This window comes from Arachis stenosperma, chromosome 4 (genome assembly GCF_014773155.1).
Source record: "Arachis stenosperma cultivar V10309 chromosome 4, arast.V10309.gnm1.PFL2, whole genome shotgun sequence".
NCBI classification, from domain to species: Eukaryota; Viridiplantae; Streptophyta; class Magnoliopsida; order Fabales; family Fabaceae; genus Arachis; species Arachis stenosperma.
Genome location: NC_080380.1, coordinates 112,597,741 through 112,617,289, shown reverse-complemented (window position 1 = coordinate 112,617,289; position 19,549 = coordinate 112,597,741). Strand labels below are relative to the sequence as shown.

The 19,549-nt window shown below is 38.6% G+C and overlaps 1 non-coding gene across 1 annotated transcript; it reads right to left on the bottom strand.

The window, feature by feature from the left end:
• Window positions 1-16,282: 16,282 nt before the first annotated feature.
• LOC130978237 (small nucleolar RNA R71) lies at window positions 16,283-16,386 on the bottom strand. The gene has a single exon (XR_009085891.1). It is a non-coding gene; the product is annotated as a small nucleolar RNA R71 (small nucleolar RNA).
• Between the last annotated feature and the right edge of the window lie 3,163 nt (window positions 16,387-19,549).

The window sequence follows — 19,549 nt, the reverse complement described above, 5'->3', positions numbered from 1 at the left end:
CAGAAAAAATATTTTCTGACTCGGAGAGACCCACTGTGTCCAAAAATGATGTTTAAAACCTCAAATTATCACTACAACGTTTTTGGAATCAAATTTGGTCAATTTAACCACTTAATTAACCGGTTTGATTAATTGTGGTTCTTATAACGACCACTTTTAAAATATTTAGTACTAAAATATGAGCCTGTTTGAAACTTAAACCGATTTTTTTAAGACATACATCTATACTTAAAATACAAATTACAAAACTTCCAACGAATACACATATATATACATATTATAAATTTACAAGCATTACAAAATCAAATTCCTATCCCTCTGGTAAAAACTTGTACAGATAAAGGCGAGGGAAAAAGTAACTAATACGACATAAAACATCGTTTGCACAAAAGAGAAACAAAATGGGCTCTTCCAAACTTCGTCGTCCATAATCTGAAAAGGAAAGACCTGTAGGAGAGTGAGAACATCGTCTTCGCTGGTTCTCACTATAGGGTTACAAAATTGCTATAATAAGATACGTAAAATAAATATTTTTAAATTACAGTGATCATTGCTCGTCTTATGTGCCTTTTCAAAAACCAATGATTCACATTTAAACTCCAGAAATCCTTTTCAAAGAGAACTTTGTTAATTCCTCAAAATCAAAAACCCTTTTTCTTTCTTGTAAAATCATAAAAGTTTTCCTAGATAGTATGAATGACCAACATGTCCCAAGCGTAGGTTCAATTAAGTCTATGCTGTAAGAGTTTAATTTTTCATACTTTACTAGACCATAAACATAAAGGCACTTACCTACGTGGTATAAATGATCATCCTATTCCAAGCATAGGTTCATTAAGTCTATGCTGAACCAATCAGATACTTTATACAGAACTAGACCTCATACATACCAACCATGGCCTCAGGCCCATCCAATCCAACACGGCCCCCAGCCCAAACAACTCAATCATCAACTAATTCAGCACAAGCCAGCCAATCAAACACAATCACTATTAATGTAGTTCAAGCACAATCAAGAGCAATTACAACAAGTATAATAGTTAGCAGTTAACATAAGTATTCACATAGGCAAATTAGTTACAATATGCACACCCAAACAATGTCACGCAGATGCAAATGATGAATGTCTGTCCTACTAGTTGTGATATCACATTGTCAGTTCAACTGCCAACCCAACACATCCCCATGGGAATGTCGCCTTTCGGTCACGAATATAAAAATGGGATCCCCCCACGGATATAGTGCCGGGTACACTACCCGCGGATATAGTAACGGGCACAATCTTGTGATCTGAAAGGATGTGAGCGGGACTATCTGCCTCCATCCTCACATAACCCATAGATATAGTGCCGGGCATAGTCTTGCAGCAAAATATCTGCCAGGCCAAGGATATAGCACCCTGCACACTCACCCACGGATATAGTACCAGGCACACTCTTGCAGCAGAAGATCTGCCATGTCAGGGATATAGTGCCCTGTACACTCTTTCAATAACCAACAATCTCTTATTCACCTCCAAGTTCCAAAACTTATCACCAATTCCAAATTTCTCAAATTAATTTCCTTCAAAATCAAAACCCATTTCTTTGGTAACATTTTCCCGAAAATTCCAAATATTTCAAAATCATATCAATTGTGATTCTCTTCCAAGAGTCATAAAAAATCATTCATTCTAAATCAGGATTTGGTTATAAACTTCCTCAGCAAAGTTTGAAAGCTTTAAGGGAGAATAACCTAATTCATTTTCTTAAATTCATTTAAAACCTCTAAAATCTTAGCTTTTTTATTTGCCAGATAAAATAGAATTTAAAACAAAACTAACTCATATAGCCAAATATTCCGAACCAATTTCAAAGTCCACTTACTTAAACAACCACCAAATCATTTAAACCTAAAACTAAATTTCAATTTCATTCTTAAATCTGTTTCCAAAAACTCGAAAATGATTTCAGTTTTGCTAAATCAAAGTTTTAGAGACTACTTCAACTTTTCCAAAAACGGCATTAAGTGAAATTAGTTAATCAAAATTCAAGTTTCTTTTAAATCCACTAAAACTCCTCCAAATCTGTTTACTTAAATAAAATTCTAAAACATAAGAATTTTCATATTTAAATTGACTTTAAAACATAATTCTTTTCTTATATAAATTACATTTAAAATATAATAATTTTCTTAATAAAGTTCAAACATAATTCATTTATCAATAATTCAATTCAAAGTAATTCATTATTTTTAAAATAACATTTCAAACAAAGTCTCGAATTTTATAGAAATTTCGGCAACATCTCCCCTAAAACTTGTACTTTGCCACCTTTTTCGGGTCCCAACTAAACCAATCCTCAACTGTAACACCCTAACTTCTAGCACCTCATGATCGTACTAAAAGTCCAAGCGTTACTAAACTCTACTCCTTTAATTTAATACTATATTTATTTAATATTGAGCCTTCGCGAATACAAACCGAATCCTTAGTTACAAAATCGAAAAGCCTTTACTTAATTCACTTAATCACACAATAACATCCACATAATAATAAATACATAGACTTATTCAAAACTCAAAATACAAGTCCTGCCCCTTTGAAATCTCAAAATGACAATTGACGAGGGGTAAAAATCTTAACTAAACCATCAAACAGAAAAAAATACAACATATATGTATAAATCTTGTAGATTAGTCGTGGCTTCACGCCAACACTTCCTGAACCTATCACTAAAAATAAAATCTGTAGGGGGTGAAAACATCATCCTCACAGGTTCTCAGTAAGGGCAAAAATACTATCAAAGTAAAGAGATACTTGCAAATAGAATTAGTTTCATTAAAAAAAAAAAACAGTTTATCCTTGAAATAACCTTAAAAAATGCTTTACGGAAAGTTTACTTTGAAAAGCCGTAAGAAAACTTCTTTAGTTTACAAAAATAGTGCGGTGAATAATTTAAAATTTAAAGGACCACAAGCGTGTCTAAAGGGCTTTCTACCTAATAACTTCCCCCATTCAAAATTCAAAACCATGTATAACTACAACATATATTCTCAAGCTTTTATCCAAAACTCCACTCAGCCTATCTCTTTCCATTACCACAGTCTATCAGCATATAATTCAACAATTCAGTATTAAAACTCAGATTTCAGCAACATTCCATCATCAACATCAAGTACAACCTTCAGCATCACCACCGCCAGCATGAGGGATCTCTCGATTATACAAACACAGGCAACGCAGACAAATAATACACAAGTAGGTTCAAGTAAGGCAAATAGCACATAATCTCATAAAATGGCATATACAATTAGGCAAACCAATACAAATAAGAAAATCCAAATATTTCAAACATATGCAAATGATGTATACCTGTCCTATGGCTGATGATATCATCTGTCGGTTATGTAGCCAACCCGACACATCCTGGTTGCTAACCATGGACTGAAACACCCATTGCGGAGCAAGTAGATTTGAGCTACAACCCCCTTACTACTACCCGCTCAACCCAGAGCCAGTGGAATAACCACTACTGCGACTATTACCTAAGCGGGTGTTTAAAAACTCAACCTAGAGCTAGTGGAATAACCACTACTGTTGCTACTACCCAGGCGTCACAATCACTGACCTAGAACAAGCAAGACAAACCACCATCCTTGCTACTGCCCAGGGTCTCAAACATACATTCATTTAGTTTAAATCAAGCATCATCGTTATCAAATCTCAAACATTAACTTGGAGCAAGCGGGACGAACCACCATCCTTGCTACTACCTAGGTATCACAAACATACATTCATTCAAAACTCCATAATTAAATTCATTTTTCCTAATTCTTCTTCCTCATCTCATACCAGAGCAAGTGGACATCGCCACTGCCTACTACCCGGGCAGGTGTATCACAATCACTTTCAATCTCAAGCATAATCTTCAAACTCACACTCCTATTCGTAGACCCTTGAATTTATATTCAAATTGCTATTTTAAAGACTTTGAGTAGTTAACAAAATTCTCTTTTTCGGTATTATTAAAAATCAAATAAGTTAAAATCATAAATCAACCAAGGCATAAAAATTCGATTCTCTTTGAAATCCTTTAAAACATTTAAAACTTGTCTCTCTTGACAATTAATTCAAATCAAACTCGTTTTTGAAATCATAACCAAATCAACTCTAAATTTTTAGAAAAATTTTGACAGCATCTCCCCTAAAAACCAGAGTTTGCCACCTATCACGGGCCCCTTATTTTCAATCCTCAACATAACCAAAACCAGCCTTTCAATTAACAATTCCAAACCCATTATTCATAACCATTTATTATTAATTTCTATTTAAAATCCAAAATTGACGCATTCAATCAATTTTTACCAGAAATTTAGAATCAATTCAATATCAAACACAACATATCAATCTCAACAGAAAATCATTTATATCACAGGCATTTATCCATTTGCATTAATCTACTAAAATTATTAGGTATTCAAAGCCCAAAACATTTCTTGTTAACACAAACCCCTACATAAAAAGTCGAATCCCTTTTTATTCTTAACTCACGGTAGCAACCTCATTGACTTCCAAGCAATATCAACAGCAACAATCAATGTTCACAGCAACGACGACTTATCTGACATAAATCAAAATTAACGTGGATTCGATATTAAGCAGAATTAAAATAGAATTAGTGATAGAATATTGTGGTAAATAGGAATGAAACAAAATAGTCTCACTGCAAGAAACGAAGCAGGATGACACCACATCGGCTTTTATTTTAATCATACAATTTCCGAAACTCAACCCTGGGATGTTAACATTGTGAAATTCTCAATAATTTATAGCAGAATAATAGCGGTAAGGGTTTCAAGACTAAAATAACTCACTGCGGCTAAAGAGAAATGAGGCAACGAAGCAACAATAACTCCGTTAACTACCTCAAGTGACGGCAGCAGCCCGAATCTCTGATGACAACAACTGTAATAGCTATGTAGTGACAACAAGGTTCCAGAAATTCAGAAGAATGAAAACTAGAAGCAAGTACGCCCTTACCAGCAGTGGATCCTGATGACTTGCATCATTTACCCTTTCTACCTATGCAAAAAGACCATAAAAGATCACATATCCATTGTTTTAATGCAATTTCATGAGCTAAATGATAAGTATTATGGTACATTGCTTTGAAATGGGTTTGTGCGGAATTTCAGATGAAAAGTGCAACAAAAAGGGAATAAAACAACAAAACAGAGCTGTGCGTGTGAAATTGGCGTGCCACTTAAAGCAAACGCCATGAAAGTATATGGGCGTGGCACGCTAGTACAAGTTTTCAGAGAGCAATGCTAGAAGCCACAAGAGGGTGTGGCACGCCAGGATGGGCGTGGCACACCAGGATGGGCATGGCACGCCAGCACCATTAACTACTATGGGCGTGCCACTTGAAACATGGGGCGTGGCACGCCAGTTCATCAATCCAAAGGTCCAAGCACTTGGGCGTGCCACTTGAGATCGAAGGCGTGGCACGCCAAGCCCTCATCATCACTTGGGCATGCCACTTGAGGAGCCAGGCGTGGCACGCCAAGCTTAAAGAAGGCCATCATCACTTGGGCGTGCCACTTGAGCAGCACGGCGTGGCACGCCAATACAAATTTCCAGAGGCAAGATTGAAGGTCCAAACACATGGGCGTTCCACTTGAGATCGAAGGCGTGGCACGCCAAGCCCTCATCCTCACTTGGGCATGCCACTTGAAGACCCAGGCGTGGCACGCCAAGCTTCAAAGAAGGCAAAGTAGAGCTGGGCGTGCCACTTGAGATCGAAGGCGTGGCACGCCAAGCTCCCATCTCACTTAGGCGTGCCACTTGAATGCCAAGGTGTGGCACGCCAATCCTCATTGATCATTTGGGCATGCCATTTGGATGTTGGGCGTGGCACGCCAGCTCTTGGAACGAAGAAGAATTGTGGGCGTGGCACGCCAGGAGCTTGGCGTGGCACGCTAGTTATATTTTTCAGAGAGGGAGATAAGAGGCCAACCACTTGGGCGTGCCACTTGGTGTCAAAGGTGTGGCACGCCAGCTATCATTCCTCACTTGGGCGTGCCACTTGGGTCTCAGGCGTGGCACGCCAGCATCACCCATCAACAAGAAGAAGACATGGGCGTGCCACTTGAGCTCTGGGTGTGGCACGCCAATGAAGGAACCAACCCATACAAGGGGCGTGGCACGCCAGACACTGGGCGTGGCACGCTAGTACAACTTTTCATAATGGAGTGGAAGAAGACAAAGGATTAGGCGTGCCAATTGAGCACGAAGGCGTGGCACGCCAGGCTATACAAGTGTTTAAAGAACCTTGGGTGTGCCACTTGAGCTAAAAGGCGTGGCATGCCAGAGATGTCAACGATAAGGGCGTGCCACTTGAAGAGTTGGCGTGGCGCGCCAAGCCAAAATTGGAGCTGGGCGTGGCACACCAATGAAGCACCAGACATACGCCAGTCTCTAGAGGTCACGTTTATTGAGTTTTCTCTTTCCCTACACTTGTAATTTTCTTTTCTTTTTGTATTTTCTTTATTCTAGTAGTAGGATTAGTATAAATAACGCCTCGAAGTACTGAGAAAGGAGGGTCATGTGGTTGAGTAGTAGTTTGTTAAAGTAGTTTTAGATCCACTTTTCATCTCTTCCATCTCTCTTGCACTTTTCGTTTAGCTATGAGTAGCTAAATTCCCTCTCATTGAGAGAGGGAGCTCTGTTATACTTGATGGATTAATGATAGTGAATTTTTTCTTCTCTTCATCTTCTCTTTGATTTGCTAGAAGAAATTTTGTTTTGATGCTAGCATTCAATCATCCTGGGAAAGAGGTTGAATATAAAATGGGTTTCATGGGAACCTTGGAAAAAGAAACATGGAACCATGCTTGAAATCCCTTCTCACACTTGAGTAAAATCTGGGTTTTGGTGATTGGATATGGTGACATATAATCCACCCTCTATTCTGGATGTACAAGGATATGTGGTATAATCAAGGACCAAGCATATCTCTCTTCATGAGCAATTAGACCAAGGAATTGGTTGATTATCAAGATTTGAGAGATTGAGTCACCAAGGGATTGGGGCTCAATCAATCATGATTGCCAAGAGGTCAATGAGTTGCATGATTGAAGATGAGATGAGCTGGATTTAATCCAAAGAGAACAATATCTCCCAATCTCAAAGAATTCCCATATTCTTATCTTCCACATTCTTATAGCTTTTCTTTATAATTCTGTCAAATCCCCATTCCCATTTACAATTTAGTCATTTATGATTCTGCACTTTACTTTATTGCCATTTACTTTTATGCACTTTACTGATTCCCTTTACTTTTTGAGTTATTTACTTTCATGATCATTTACAATTCCGCAATCCTATTCTATATTGCTCAGCTTAACTAATTCACTAATTGATTAAAATTGCTCAAATCTACCAATCTCTGTGGATATAATCCCACTCCACTATGGGTTATTACTTGACGATAATTTTGGTGCGCTTGCCAAAAGAACGGATTCATAATAAAAAATTTTGAGGGGTGTGAATTCCAGCCATTAGATTCCGGGAATAGAAACTTAGTGGCGCGACTTACAGTGACGGTGATAGCTGAGCAGTGACGGAGCTTTTGCAATGGCAGGAGACGCTCAGCGACGGCGGAGACAACAATGTCGTTCTTCCCTCGCGTGCGTGCACGCGCTTTCCCTCTTGCATCGGGCTCCTACCACGCGTCCCTCTTGTTTGCAGCTCTATTTTTGATGAGGTTCAAGGACGATAGGCAGTGATGACTAGATCTCTAGCGGCGGCGACAAGGATGCACGGTAGTGCCTTCTCCCTTTTGGTCCTGGCTCGTGCTCGCCTCTCTCTCCCCTGGCTCCCTCCGCGAACTCTCTCTCTCTCTCTCTGTCTCTCTCTCTCTCTCGCTCTCTCCATGGTCTGACAATGACGCAACGACGGCGGTGAGGTCTAGCGCACCGGCATGGTCTTCCCCCTCATATTCTCTTCTTTTTCCTCAGGCTTGAGTGCTTTTTGTGTGGGTGTGTTGGTGTTTCTGATTTCCCCTCTCCTTGTAACCGTGTATGTGCGTGTAGTGAGGTGAGAGTGTGAGTGGAAAATTAGGGTTAGGATTTAATTTGGGAAAAAAGTGGAATTTAGGAATTTTATGACTAATGTAGGTATTTTGGTAAAATTGGAGAGTAGTGTAGTAAAATAAAAACCTAATTTAATCAAACAATAATTATTATATATGAAAATAATGTTTATTCATCAACTTGCAAATTATCTCTAAATAAGTATTCTAATTTAAAATATAAGATAATATAATTAATTTTCTTTATTCATTAAAAAAATAAAATTATTAAACTCCGAATCTCAATTATTTAAATCAATTCATATAAAATACTTATTATTTTACAATTACTAAACTCTATAATTTAAATATGGAATTTATCCAATAATTGAAAAAATAAATAAAAAATCTAATTTAATTATCAAAACTTGATTTAATTAGCTTTAATAAAATAATTTTTGAAATTTAAGTCATTAATGAATAAATAAATTAAATTTGGCTCATAATAAGATTTTCAAAAAATTATGGGTCTTACATCAACTCTTTTCAAGGGTTCAAGACCAAATCAGTTTCCAATAAGTAAAATTCAGACTTCAAATATTAAAATCCTTTCAATTCAAAACAAATCAGAAACCTCCATTTTGGACAAAATCAGACATTCTTTCAATCAAACCTACAACCATATTCATCCAAGATAAATCAGACAATTCATAAGACTTACATAATCACCAGAATACATTTCGCACATCATATCTATTTATAGCAATTCCAATTTAAAATAGAATTAGATTTTAGAAAAAGCCCCTACCTCGACAAGCCGAAACGATAACCCAAAATGCATCAACGAAACCTTTTCTCTCAACCTGAATCCAACAACAACCACAAACTCAGTCCCTGCTCACTTTTTCAGCACTCACAACAACTTAAAAGCGACATGCGATGCCCAGAACACGACCCTACGTTACCAGAACCTCAAAGTTTATAACGAAACATAACAGAATACTAATGCAGGGTTTTCGAAACATAAACACTTAATATAATAAGAAAAACAAAATAGCAGCGGTTTCTAAACTGATATGGCGGCAGCCACCCCAAGCGGCAGCGGCGACCTGAACAACATGCAGCTATGATAAAGTTCCCAAAAACTCAATAGAAAGGAAAACCAACTTAAAACCCTTACTGGCAGTAGATCTCAGTGGCGCCAGTGGCATTCCCGATGACAGAGGCTCAGTAGAAGCTTCGGCAACAGCAGATTTGGTGGCGGTTTGGATGAAGACGGTGCCAGCAACATGAACAGCGACTGAGCATGGTGGCTGGACAGGCCACAGCCCTCCCTTCCTCGCGGATCTCTCTCCTCTACTTCACTCATGGACGATGGCGATGCTGGTTCCCTTCGATGATGGCGATGACGCGGACAACTGTAGCAATGGCAACAGGATTCATGGCGAAGAGAACGACGGTGAAAGAAGTCACTAACGGCGACAGTAGAAGCGGCGAGGAAAGGCGGCGGACGGGAGGCAGCAGTGGTTCACGAGAATGGCACGAGCTCCTCCTTCCTCCTCCGGTGCTGTCCTCTCTTTGATTTTCTCTCTTCCTTTGTCAAGAGCGACGACGACGGTGGTAGTGACACCCACTGATGAGCGGATATTTATATACTTTTTAGTACTATTTACTCATTGTTTTCAGTACGTTTAGTTAAGTTTTAGGGATAAGTATGATTTTGGTCCCCAACGTCTTTTTTTCGCTATAAAATGGTCCCCAAGGTTTCAGTTTGTTTTAAAATTGTCCTTTTTACCAATTTTATTTTTTTATTACTAAATTACCCTTCATTAAAAAATTATAAAATAAAATAAATATAAAATAAATAAATAAAAAGAAGAATGAAAATGATACAGAAAAGGGGGGTCGGAGAGAAAGAAAGGGGGGGCGAGAAAAAGGGGGGAGGAGGGGGGAGAGAAGGGGGACCACCGCCCTGCCGCCCTGCCGCACTGTACCGCACCACCGTACCACCACCACCATCTTCTTCTTCTTCTTCTTCTTCTTCTTCTTCTTTTTCTTCAAAGGGGGAAGGGTCTCTAGAGCTCGAGGTTGCAGGTGGGGGTGGGGATTTGGTTCAGGCAAGAAGAGGGGGAAGGGCCACCGTTGCTGCTCCTCGCCGCCACCACGCCTCGCCGCCGCCGCACCTGCTCCTCGCTGTTGGATCTCACTACGAGGGTTGAGCCATTTCTGCTCCTCCTCCTTGCCCTCGTGCCAGCAAAACCACTGTCCACCACCGCTTCAGCTCCTCTGCCTTCTGCTTCAACTTCTGCTTCTATTTTTGCTTTTGTTGTTGCTTCACCATTGTTGATTCACCATTGTTGATGAACCTTTCACAATTGTTGTTGTTAATTTATTATTGGTAATACTGCTTCTGATTATAGTAATTGCATGATGATGATTTTTTTGTTTTCTGAGTTCTGAGTTCTGCATCTGGGTTCTTGTTTTTCTTGGTTCTTGGCAATGATGATGATGATTTTTTGGTGTTTCTTCTGATGATGTTGTTTTTGGGATTTTCTTCTTCTCTTATTTTGGGTTTTTATTGTTGTTCTTCTGATTTCATTATCTTCTAGGTTCTTGCTTTTGTTGTTGTCCTTCTGCTGATTCCATTATCCAATTGTTGTTCTGCTTCTGGTTGTTTGTTTTATTAGTATTGCTTCAGCTTCAGCTACAATGTCTGGTTCAACTATTGTTATTTTGTTCCTGCTTGTGCTTTTGCTGGTGCTTCTGCTTGTGTTTTTGCTGGTGCTTCTGCATGATTTTGGGGAAGAATGGATAGAGGAATTTTGGTCCGAAGGATAGTTTTAAAATAAATTGAAACCTTGGGGACTATTTTGTAGCGAAAAAATGGTCAGGGACAAAATAAATTTTAGGCCTCTATGTTAGGGACCAAAATCATACTTATCCCTATGTTTTATTAAGTTTTAGTGCAAAAATCACTTTTTGGATGCTACTATGAGTTTTTGTGGTTTTTCTATGATTTTAGGTAATTTTTGGGTGATTGTGGCAATTTCTAGGAAAGTCTGATTCAGAGGCTGAGAAAGGACTACAAATGCTGTCATATTCTGACCTCCGTGCATTCAAACGACCATATCTGGAGCTAAAAAGATCCAAATAGAGCATCCTCAACGGCGTTGGAAAGCGAACTTCTAGGGCTTTCTAGCAATATATAAGAGTTTATACTTTGCTCTAGAAATGATGGTCCAAAATAAGCATTGAATGCCCATCTTACCCTCTGTCTGGAGTTGAACACCCAAAAGGGAGCAAGCCTGGAGTTGGACACCCAAAAGGGAGCAAGGCTGGCATCCAATGCCCCAAGGGGAGTCTCAACACGTGGACTCACTCAAAGCTCAGCCCAAACACTCACCAAGTGGGCCCAAAAAGTGAATTTTCGCACCAAGAGTCTAGTCTATCTTATTTCTATAATCTCTAGTTACTAGATTAGTATATATAGAACAAGGATCACCCTTGTTCAGGAATTTTGTGTATTTTTGAATTCACCATTGTTTCTCTGTAAAATATGAGCAACTAAACCTCCTAAGTTAAGGTTAGGAGCTCTGCTGATTCTCATGGATTAATAATATTACTCTTTCTATTTCAATCAGTGTTTGATTCCATTCTAAGATGTATCTCCGTTCTTTAATCTAATGAAACCCAGTGGAACGAGTGTATGACCCATTTTCTACATGGGTTCTTGCGAGTCCTTAGGAGGATAGTATTGAACCACAAGCTTGATTATACTTCTTTTAGACGGTGATGACTTGCATCATCTACCTTTTTTTCTTACATAAAAAGGACCATAAAAGAGCTTAATCTCATTGATCATTACAATTCATGCAATATTTGATGAATATTATAATACATTACTTTAAAATGAGTTTGAGCTGAATTTCAGGTGAAAAAGACATCAAAAATGGGAAGAAAACAACAAAACAAGCTGGGCGTGTGAAACTGGCGTGCCACTTGGAGCAAACGCCACAAAAATGCACTGGCATGGCACGTCAGAGCTAGGCGTGGCACGCCAATGCTGAAGTCCAGAGGGGATCCTCAAAGCATTTACATGGGCGTGGCACGCCAGAAGCTGGGTGTGGCACGCCAGTACAATTTTCCAGAGAGCAACAATGAAGGCCACTAAAGGGGCATGGCACGCCAGGCTGGGTGTGGCACACCTAGCATACCACTTACTATGGGCATGCCATTTGAGCCATGGGTGTGGCACGCCAATTCATCACTCAAGAAGGGATCATCACTAGGGCGTGCCACTTGGAGTCGAAGGCGTGGCACGCCAACTTCAAAAGTTACTTGGGCATGTCACTTGAAGAGCCAGGCATGGCACGCCAAGCTTAAGAAACCCACAAATGAATGGCCGTGCCACTTGAGCAACATGGCGTGGCACACTAGTACAAAAATTTAGAGAAAAGTTAACGGCTGATGAGCGGATAATTTATACGCTTTTTGGCATTGTTTTTATATAGTTTTTAGTATGATTTAGTTAGTTTTTAGTATATTTTTATTAGTTTTTAAGCAAAATTCAAATTTTTGGACTTTACTATGAGTTTGTGTGTTTTTCTATGATTTCAGGTATTTTCTGGCTAAAATTGAGGGACCTGAGCAAAAATCTGATTCAGAGGCTGACAAAAGACTGCAGATACTGTTGGATTCTGACCTCCCTGCACTTGAAGTGCATTTTCTGGAGCTAAATAACTCCAAATGGTGCGCTCTGAATTGCGTTGGAAAGTAGACATCCAGGGCTTTTCAGCAATATATAATAGTCCATACTTTGCTCGAGTTTTGATAATGTAAAATGGCGTCAAAATGCCAGCTCTCTGCCCTTTTCTGGCGTCAAAACGCCAGAACTAGCATAAAAGTTTGAGTTAAACGCCCAAAATAGCACCAAAGCTGGTGTTTAACTCCAAGGAAGACCTCTACATGTGTAAAGCTCAATGCTCAGTCCAAGCACACACCAAGTGGGCCCGGAAGTGGATTTCTGCATCATTTACATATTTCTGTAAACCCTAGTAGCTAGTTTCATTATAAATAGGACCTTTTACTATTGTATTTTCATCTTTGGATCATATAGAGAATTCTAGATATCATATTTTCATATTTGGGGAGGCTGGCCATTCGGCCATGCCTGGACCTCCAGACCACTTATGTATTTTCAACGATGGAGTTTCTACACACCATAGATTAAGGTGTGGAGCTCTGCTGTTCCTCGAGTATTAATGCAATTACTACTATTTTCTATTCAATTCAAGCTTATTCTTGTTCTAAGATATTCACTCCCACTTCAACCTAATGAATGTGATGATCCATGACACTCATCATCATTCTCACCTATAAACGCGTGACTGACAACCACTTCCGTTCTACTTAAGATTGAGCGTGTACCTCTTGGACTACTGACTCATGCATGTTGATTACCTCTCCTGACAATAGAGCCTTCAACTCCTTGAGATCAGAGTCTTTGTGGTATAAGCTAGAATCCATTGGTAGTATTCTTGAGATTCGGAAAGTCTAAACCTTTTTTGTGGTATTCCGAGTAGGAACTGGGATGGGATGACTGTGATGAGCTTCAAACTCGCGACTGTAGGGCGTAGTCACAGACGCAAAAGGATAGTAAATCCTATTCCTACATAATCAAGAACTGACAGATGATTAGCCCTACGTAACCCGTAGCTGGACCATTTTCACTGAGAGGACGGGAGGTAGCCATTGACGCCGGTGAAACCCAACATACAGCTTGCCATAGAAAGGAGTATGAAGGATTGGATGAAGCAGTAGGAAAGAAGAGATTCTGAAGGAACAATGCATCTCAATATGCTTATCTGAAATTCCCACCAATGAATTACATAAGTATCTCTATCTTTATTTTATGTTTTATTTATCTTTTAATTATGAAAACTCCATAACCCAATTGAATCCACCTGATTGAGATTTAAAAGGTGACCATAGCTTGCTTCAAGCCGACAATCTCCGTGGGATCGACCCTTACTCACGTAAGGTTACTTGGACGACCAAGTGCACTTGCTGGTTAGTTGTGCGAAGTTGTGACAAAGAAGTGAGATTACAATTGTGCGACCAAGTTGTTGGCACCATTGTGTATCACAGTTTCGCGCACCATGTTTTTGGCGCCGTTGCCAGGGATTGTTCGAGTTTGGACAACTGACGGTTCATCTTGTTGCTCAGATTAGGTAATTTTTATTTTCTTTTCAAAATGTTTTCAAAAATCTTTCAAAAGTTTTTTATTTGTTTTCGTTTTCCAAAATAATTTTCGAAAAAATCCAAAAAAAAATTCATAAAATCATAAAAACTCAAAAATATTTCATGGTTCTTGTTTGAATCTAGTGCCAAATTTTAAGTTTGGTGTCAATTGCATGATTTTAATTGTCTTGCAATTTTCGAAACACATGCATTGTGTTCTTGATGATCTTTAAGCCGTTCTTGATGAATTGCCTTGTTTGATCTTCATGATTTATTGATTTGCACTGCATGATGTTCTACATATGCATTCTTGCATTCATATGGCCCAAACATGAGAAAGTTCTAAGTTTGGTGTCCTCCATGTTTTCTTTCATTAAGAAAACTGAGTTCTTCATATTCATCTTGATCTTCATGATTGTTCTTGGTGTTCATCTTGACGTTCATAATGTTCTTGCATATATCTTGTGTTTTGATCCAAGAATTATATGTTTTGACTCATTTTGTTGTTTTTCAAAATTGAAAATATATCTTCTTGAATAAAGGATTTAGCAAAATGAAGATCCAAGAACATAAAGCAAAGGAATTACAGAGAAGAAGCTGGGCGTTCAAAACTCCCAGTAAAGAAGGAAAACTGGCGTTTAAACGCCAGCCAGGATACCTGGCTGGGCGTTTAAATGCCCAAACCATGCAGTAATTGGGCGTTAAACGCCCAAAACATGCAGCTCCTGGGCGTTTAACGCTAGGATGACACTAAGGGAGGAATTTTGTTTTCAAATCAAATCTTTTTCAAATCTTCATAATTTTTTTTTTTCAAAAGCAAATCTTTTTCAAATCAAATATTTTCAAACATATCTTTTTCAAAAATCAAATCTTTCCCTCATATTTTCAAAAATCTTGATTCAAAATTTTCAAGTTTGTTACTTTCTTGTTAAGAGAGATTCCATATTTGAAATTTAGAATCATATCTTTTAGTTTCTTGTTAATCAAGTCATTAATTTTAAAAATAAAATCTTTTTAATTTGTTTTTCAAAATTATCTTTTTTTTAAATCATATCTTTTTCAAATCACATTTTTTAATTCTAATTTCAAAAACCTTTTTTCTAACTTCTTATCTTTTCAAATTTATTTCTTATCTTTTTTCTAACTTCTTATCTTTTTCTAACCATATTTTTTTACTTCAATTTTCGAAAATCACTTCTAATTTTTCAAAATTTCATTTAAAACTTAATTCTTTTTAAAAATTTAGTTTTCAAAAGTTTTCCCCCCTCTCATCTTTTTCTATTTAAACATTAACATTCCTCCTCCATTGTCAATTCGAACTCCATCTCTTTTGTGTGTTCAAAATTTTACCTACCTCCTTCTTCTATTCTTATTTTCCTCTGACACCTCAAGGGATCTCTACTGTGACATAGAGGATTCCATATTCTCTTTGTTTTATTCTCTTTCATATGTGCAGGAACAAAGATAAAGGCATACTTGTTGAAGCTGATCCTGAACCTGAAAGGACTCTGAAGAGGAAGCTAAGAGCAGCTAAAGCACAAAACTCTAAAGAGGACCTCACTGAAATTTTCAAAAAGGAGGCAGCCAAAGAAACAATTGTGGCCAAACCAAACAACAATGCAAGGAAGATGCTTGGTGATTTTACTACACCAACTTCCAACTTTTATGGAAGAAGCATCTCAATCCCTGCCATTGGAGCAAACAATTTTGAGCGAAAGCCTCAATTAGTTTCTCTACTGCAACAGAACTGCAAGTTTCATGGAGTTCCATCAGAAGATCCTTATCAGTCTTTAACTGAGTTCTTACAGATCTGTGATACTGTTAAGACCAATGGAGTTGATTGTGAAGTCTACAAGCTCATGCTTTTCCCTTTTGCTGTAAGAGACAAAGCTAGAACATGGTTGGACTCACAACCCAAAGATAGCCTAGACTCTTGGGATAAGCTGGTCACGGCCTTCTTGGCCAAGTTCTTTCCTCTTCAGAAGCTGAGCAAGCTTAGAATGGATGTTCAGACCTTCAGACAAAAAGATGGTGAGTCCCTCTATGAAGCTTGGGAAAGATACAAGCAACTGACCAAAAAGTGTCCTTCTGACATGCTATCAGAATGGACCACATTAGATATATTCTATGATGGTCTGTCTGAATTTTCTAAGATGTCTCTAGTCCACTCTATATGTGGATCCATTCACCTAAAGAAAATGCATGCAGAAGCTCAGGAACTTATTAAAATGGTTGCAAATAACCAATTCATGTATACCTCTGAGAGGAATCCTGTGAGTAATGGGATGCCTCAAAAGAGATGAATTCTTGAAATTGATGCTCTGAATGCCATACTGGCTCAGAATAAAATATTGACCCAACAAGTCAATATGATCTCTCAGAGTCTGAATGGATTGCAAAATGCATCCAACAGTACTAAAGAAGCATCTAATGAAGAAGAAGCTTATGATCCTGAGAACCCTGCAATGGCAAAGGTGAACTACATGGGTGAAGCCTTTGGCAGCACCTATAATCCTTCATGGAAAAATCATCCAAATTTTTCGTGGAAGGATCAACAGAAGCAAGGCTTCAATAATAACAATGGTGGAAGAAACAGGTTTAGCAATAGCAAACATTTCCCATCATCATCTCAGCAACAGACAGAGCATTCTGAGCAAAATCCTTCTAACTTAGCAAATATAGTCTCTGATCTATCTAAGGCCACTCTTAGTTTCATGACTGAAACAAGATCCTCCATTAGAAATTTGGAGGCACAAGTGGGCCAGCTGAGTAAAAGGGTTACTGAAACTCCTCCTTGCATTCTCCCAAGCAATACAGAAGAGAATCCCAAAGGAGAGTGCAAGGCCATTGATATAATCAACATGGCCGAAACCTTAGAGGAGGAGGAGGACATGAATCCCAATGAGGAAGACCTCAGGTGACGTCCAATGGTCAGTACGGAATCCCCTAATGAGGAACTAAAGGAATCTGAGGCTCATACAGAGACCATAAAGATTCTCTTGGACCTCCTTTTACCATTCATGAGCTCTGATGACTATTCATCTTCTGAAGAGGATGAAGATATTGTTTAAGGGCAAGTTGCCCAATATTTAGGAGCAATCATGAAGCTGAATGCCAAGCTGTTTGGTAATGAGACTTGGGAGGAAGAACCTCCCTTGCTCACCAATGAACTAAATACATTGATTCAGTAAACATTACCTCAAAAGAAACAGGATCTTGGTAAATTCTTAATACCCTGTTGGTGCACGAAATTGTGATCATCAATGGCGCCATCAACATGGTACGCTCAATGGAAATCTCAACTCTTTATCTCAACTTCGCACAACTAACCAGCAAGTGCACTGGGTCGTCCAAGTAATAAACCTTATGCGAGTAAGGGTCGATCCCACGGAGATTGTTAGTATGAAGCAAGCTATGGTCATCTTGTAAATCTCAGTCAGGCGAATTCAAATGGTTATGGAGGAATAATTATTAAAAGATAAATAAAACATAAAATAAAGATAGAGATACTTATGTAATTCATTGGTGAGAATTTCAGATAAGTGTATGGAAATGCTTTGTCCCTTCCGTCTCTCTGCTTTCCTACTGTCTTCATCCAATCCTTCTTACTCCTTTCCATGGCAAGCTGTATGTTGGGCATCATCGTTGTCAATGGCTACAGTCCCGTCCTCTGAGTGAAAATGTTCAACGCGCTCTATCACAACACGGCTAATCATCTGTCGGTTCTCAATCAGGTTGGAATAGAATCCAGTGATTCTTTTGCGTCTGTCACTAGCGCCCAGCCTTCAGGAGTTTGAAGCTCGTCACAGTCATTCAATCCTTGAATCCTACTCAGAATACCACAGACAAGGTTTAGACCTTCCGGATTCTCTTGAATGCCGCCATCAATTCTAGCTTATACCACGAAGATTCCGATTAAGGAATCCAAGAGATAAATATTCAACCCTTGTTTGCTTATAGAACGGAAGTGGTTGTCAGGCACACGTTCATAAGTGAGAATGATGATGAGCGTCACATAATCATCACATTCATCATGTTCTTGGGTACGAATGAATATCTTGGAATAAGAATAAGCTGAATTGAATAGAAGAACAGTAGTAATTGCATTAATACTCGAGGTATAGCAGAGCTCCACACCTTAATCTATGGTGTGTAGAAACTCCACCGTTGAAAATACATAAGAACAAAGTCTAGGCATGGCCGAGAGACCAGCCCCCAATGATCTAAGAACTAGACGTCCAAAGATGATCCTAAGATATAAAGTGATCAAAAAGATGAAAATACAATAGCAAAAGGTCCTATTTGTAGAGAACTAGTAGCTTAGGGTTTATAAAGATGAGTAAATGACATAAAAATTCACTTCCGGGCCCACTTGGTGTGTGCTTGGGCTGAGCATTGAAGCTTTCATGTGTAGAGACTTTTCTTGGCGTTAAATGCCAGCTTTTGTGCCAGTTTGGGCGTTTAACTCCTATTCTTGTGCCAGTTCCGGCGTTAAACGCCAGAATTCTTGAGCTGACTTGGAACGCCTGTTTGGGCCATCAAATCTCGAGCAAAGTATGGAGTATTATATATTGCTGGAAAGCCCAGGATGTCTACTTTCCAACGCAATTGAGAGCGCACAAATTGGGCTTCTTTAGCTCCAGAAATTCCACTTTGAGCGTAGGGAGGTCAGAATCCAACAGCATCTGCAGTCCTTTTCAGCCTCTGAATCAGATTTTTGCTCAGGTCCCTCAATTTCAGCCAGAAAATACCTGAAATCATAGAAAAATACACAAACTCATAGTAAAGTCCAGAAAAGTGAATTTTAACTATAAACTAATAAAAATATAATAAAAACTAACTAAAACATACTAAAAACATACTAAAAATAATGCCAAAAAGCGTATAAATTATTCGCTCATCACAACACCAAACTTAAATTGTTGCTTGTCCCCAAGCAACTGAAAATCAAATAAGATAAAAAGAAGAGAATATGCAATGAATTCCAAAAACATCTATGAAGATCAGCATTAATTAGATGAGCGGGGCTTTTAGCTTTTTGCCTCTGAACAGTTTTGGCATCTCACTCTATCCTTTGAAATTCAGAATGATTGGCTTCTATAGGAACTCAGAATCCAGATAGTGTTATTGATTCTCCTAGTTAAGTATGATGATTCTTGAACACAACTACTTTATGAGTCTTGGCCGTGGCCCAAAGCACTCTGTCTTCCAGTATTACCACCGGATACATACATGCCACAGACACATAACTGGGTGAA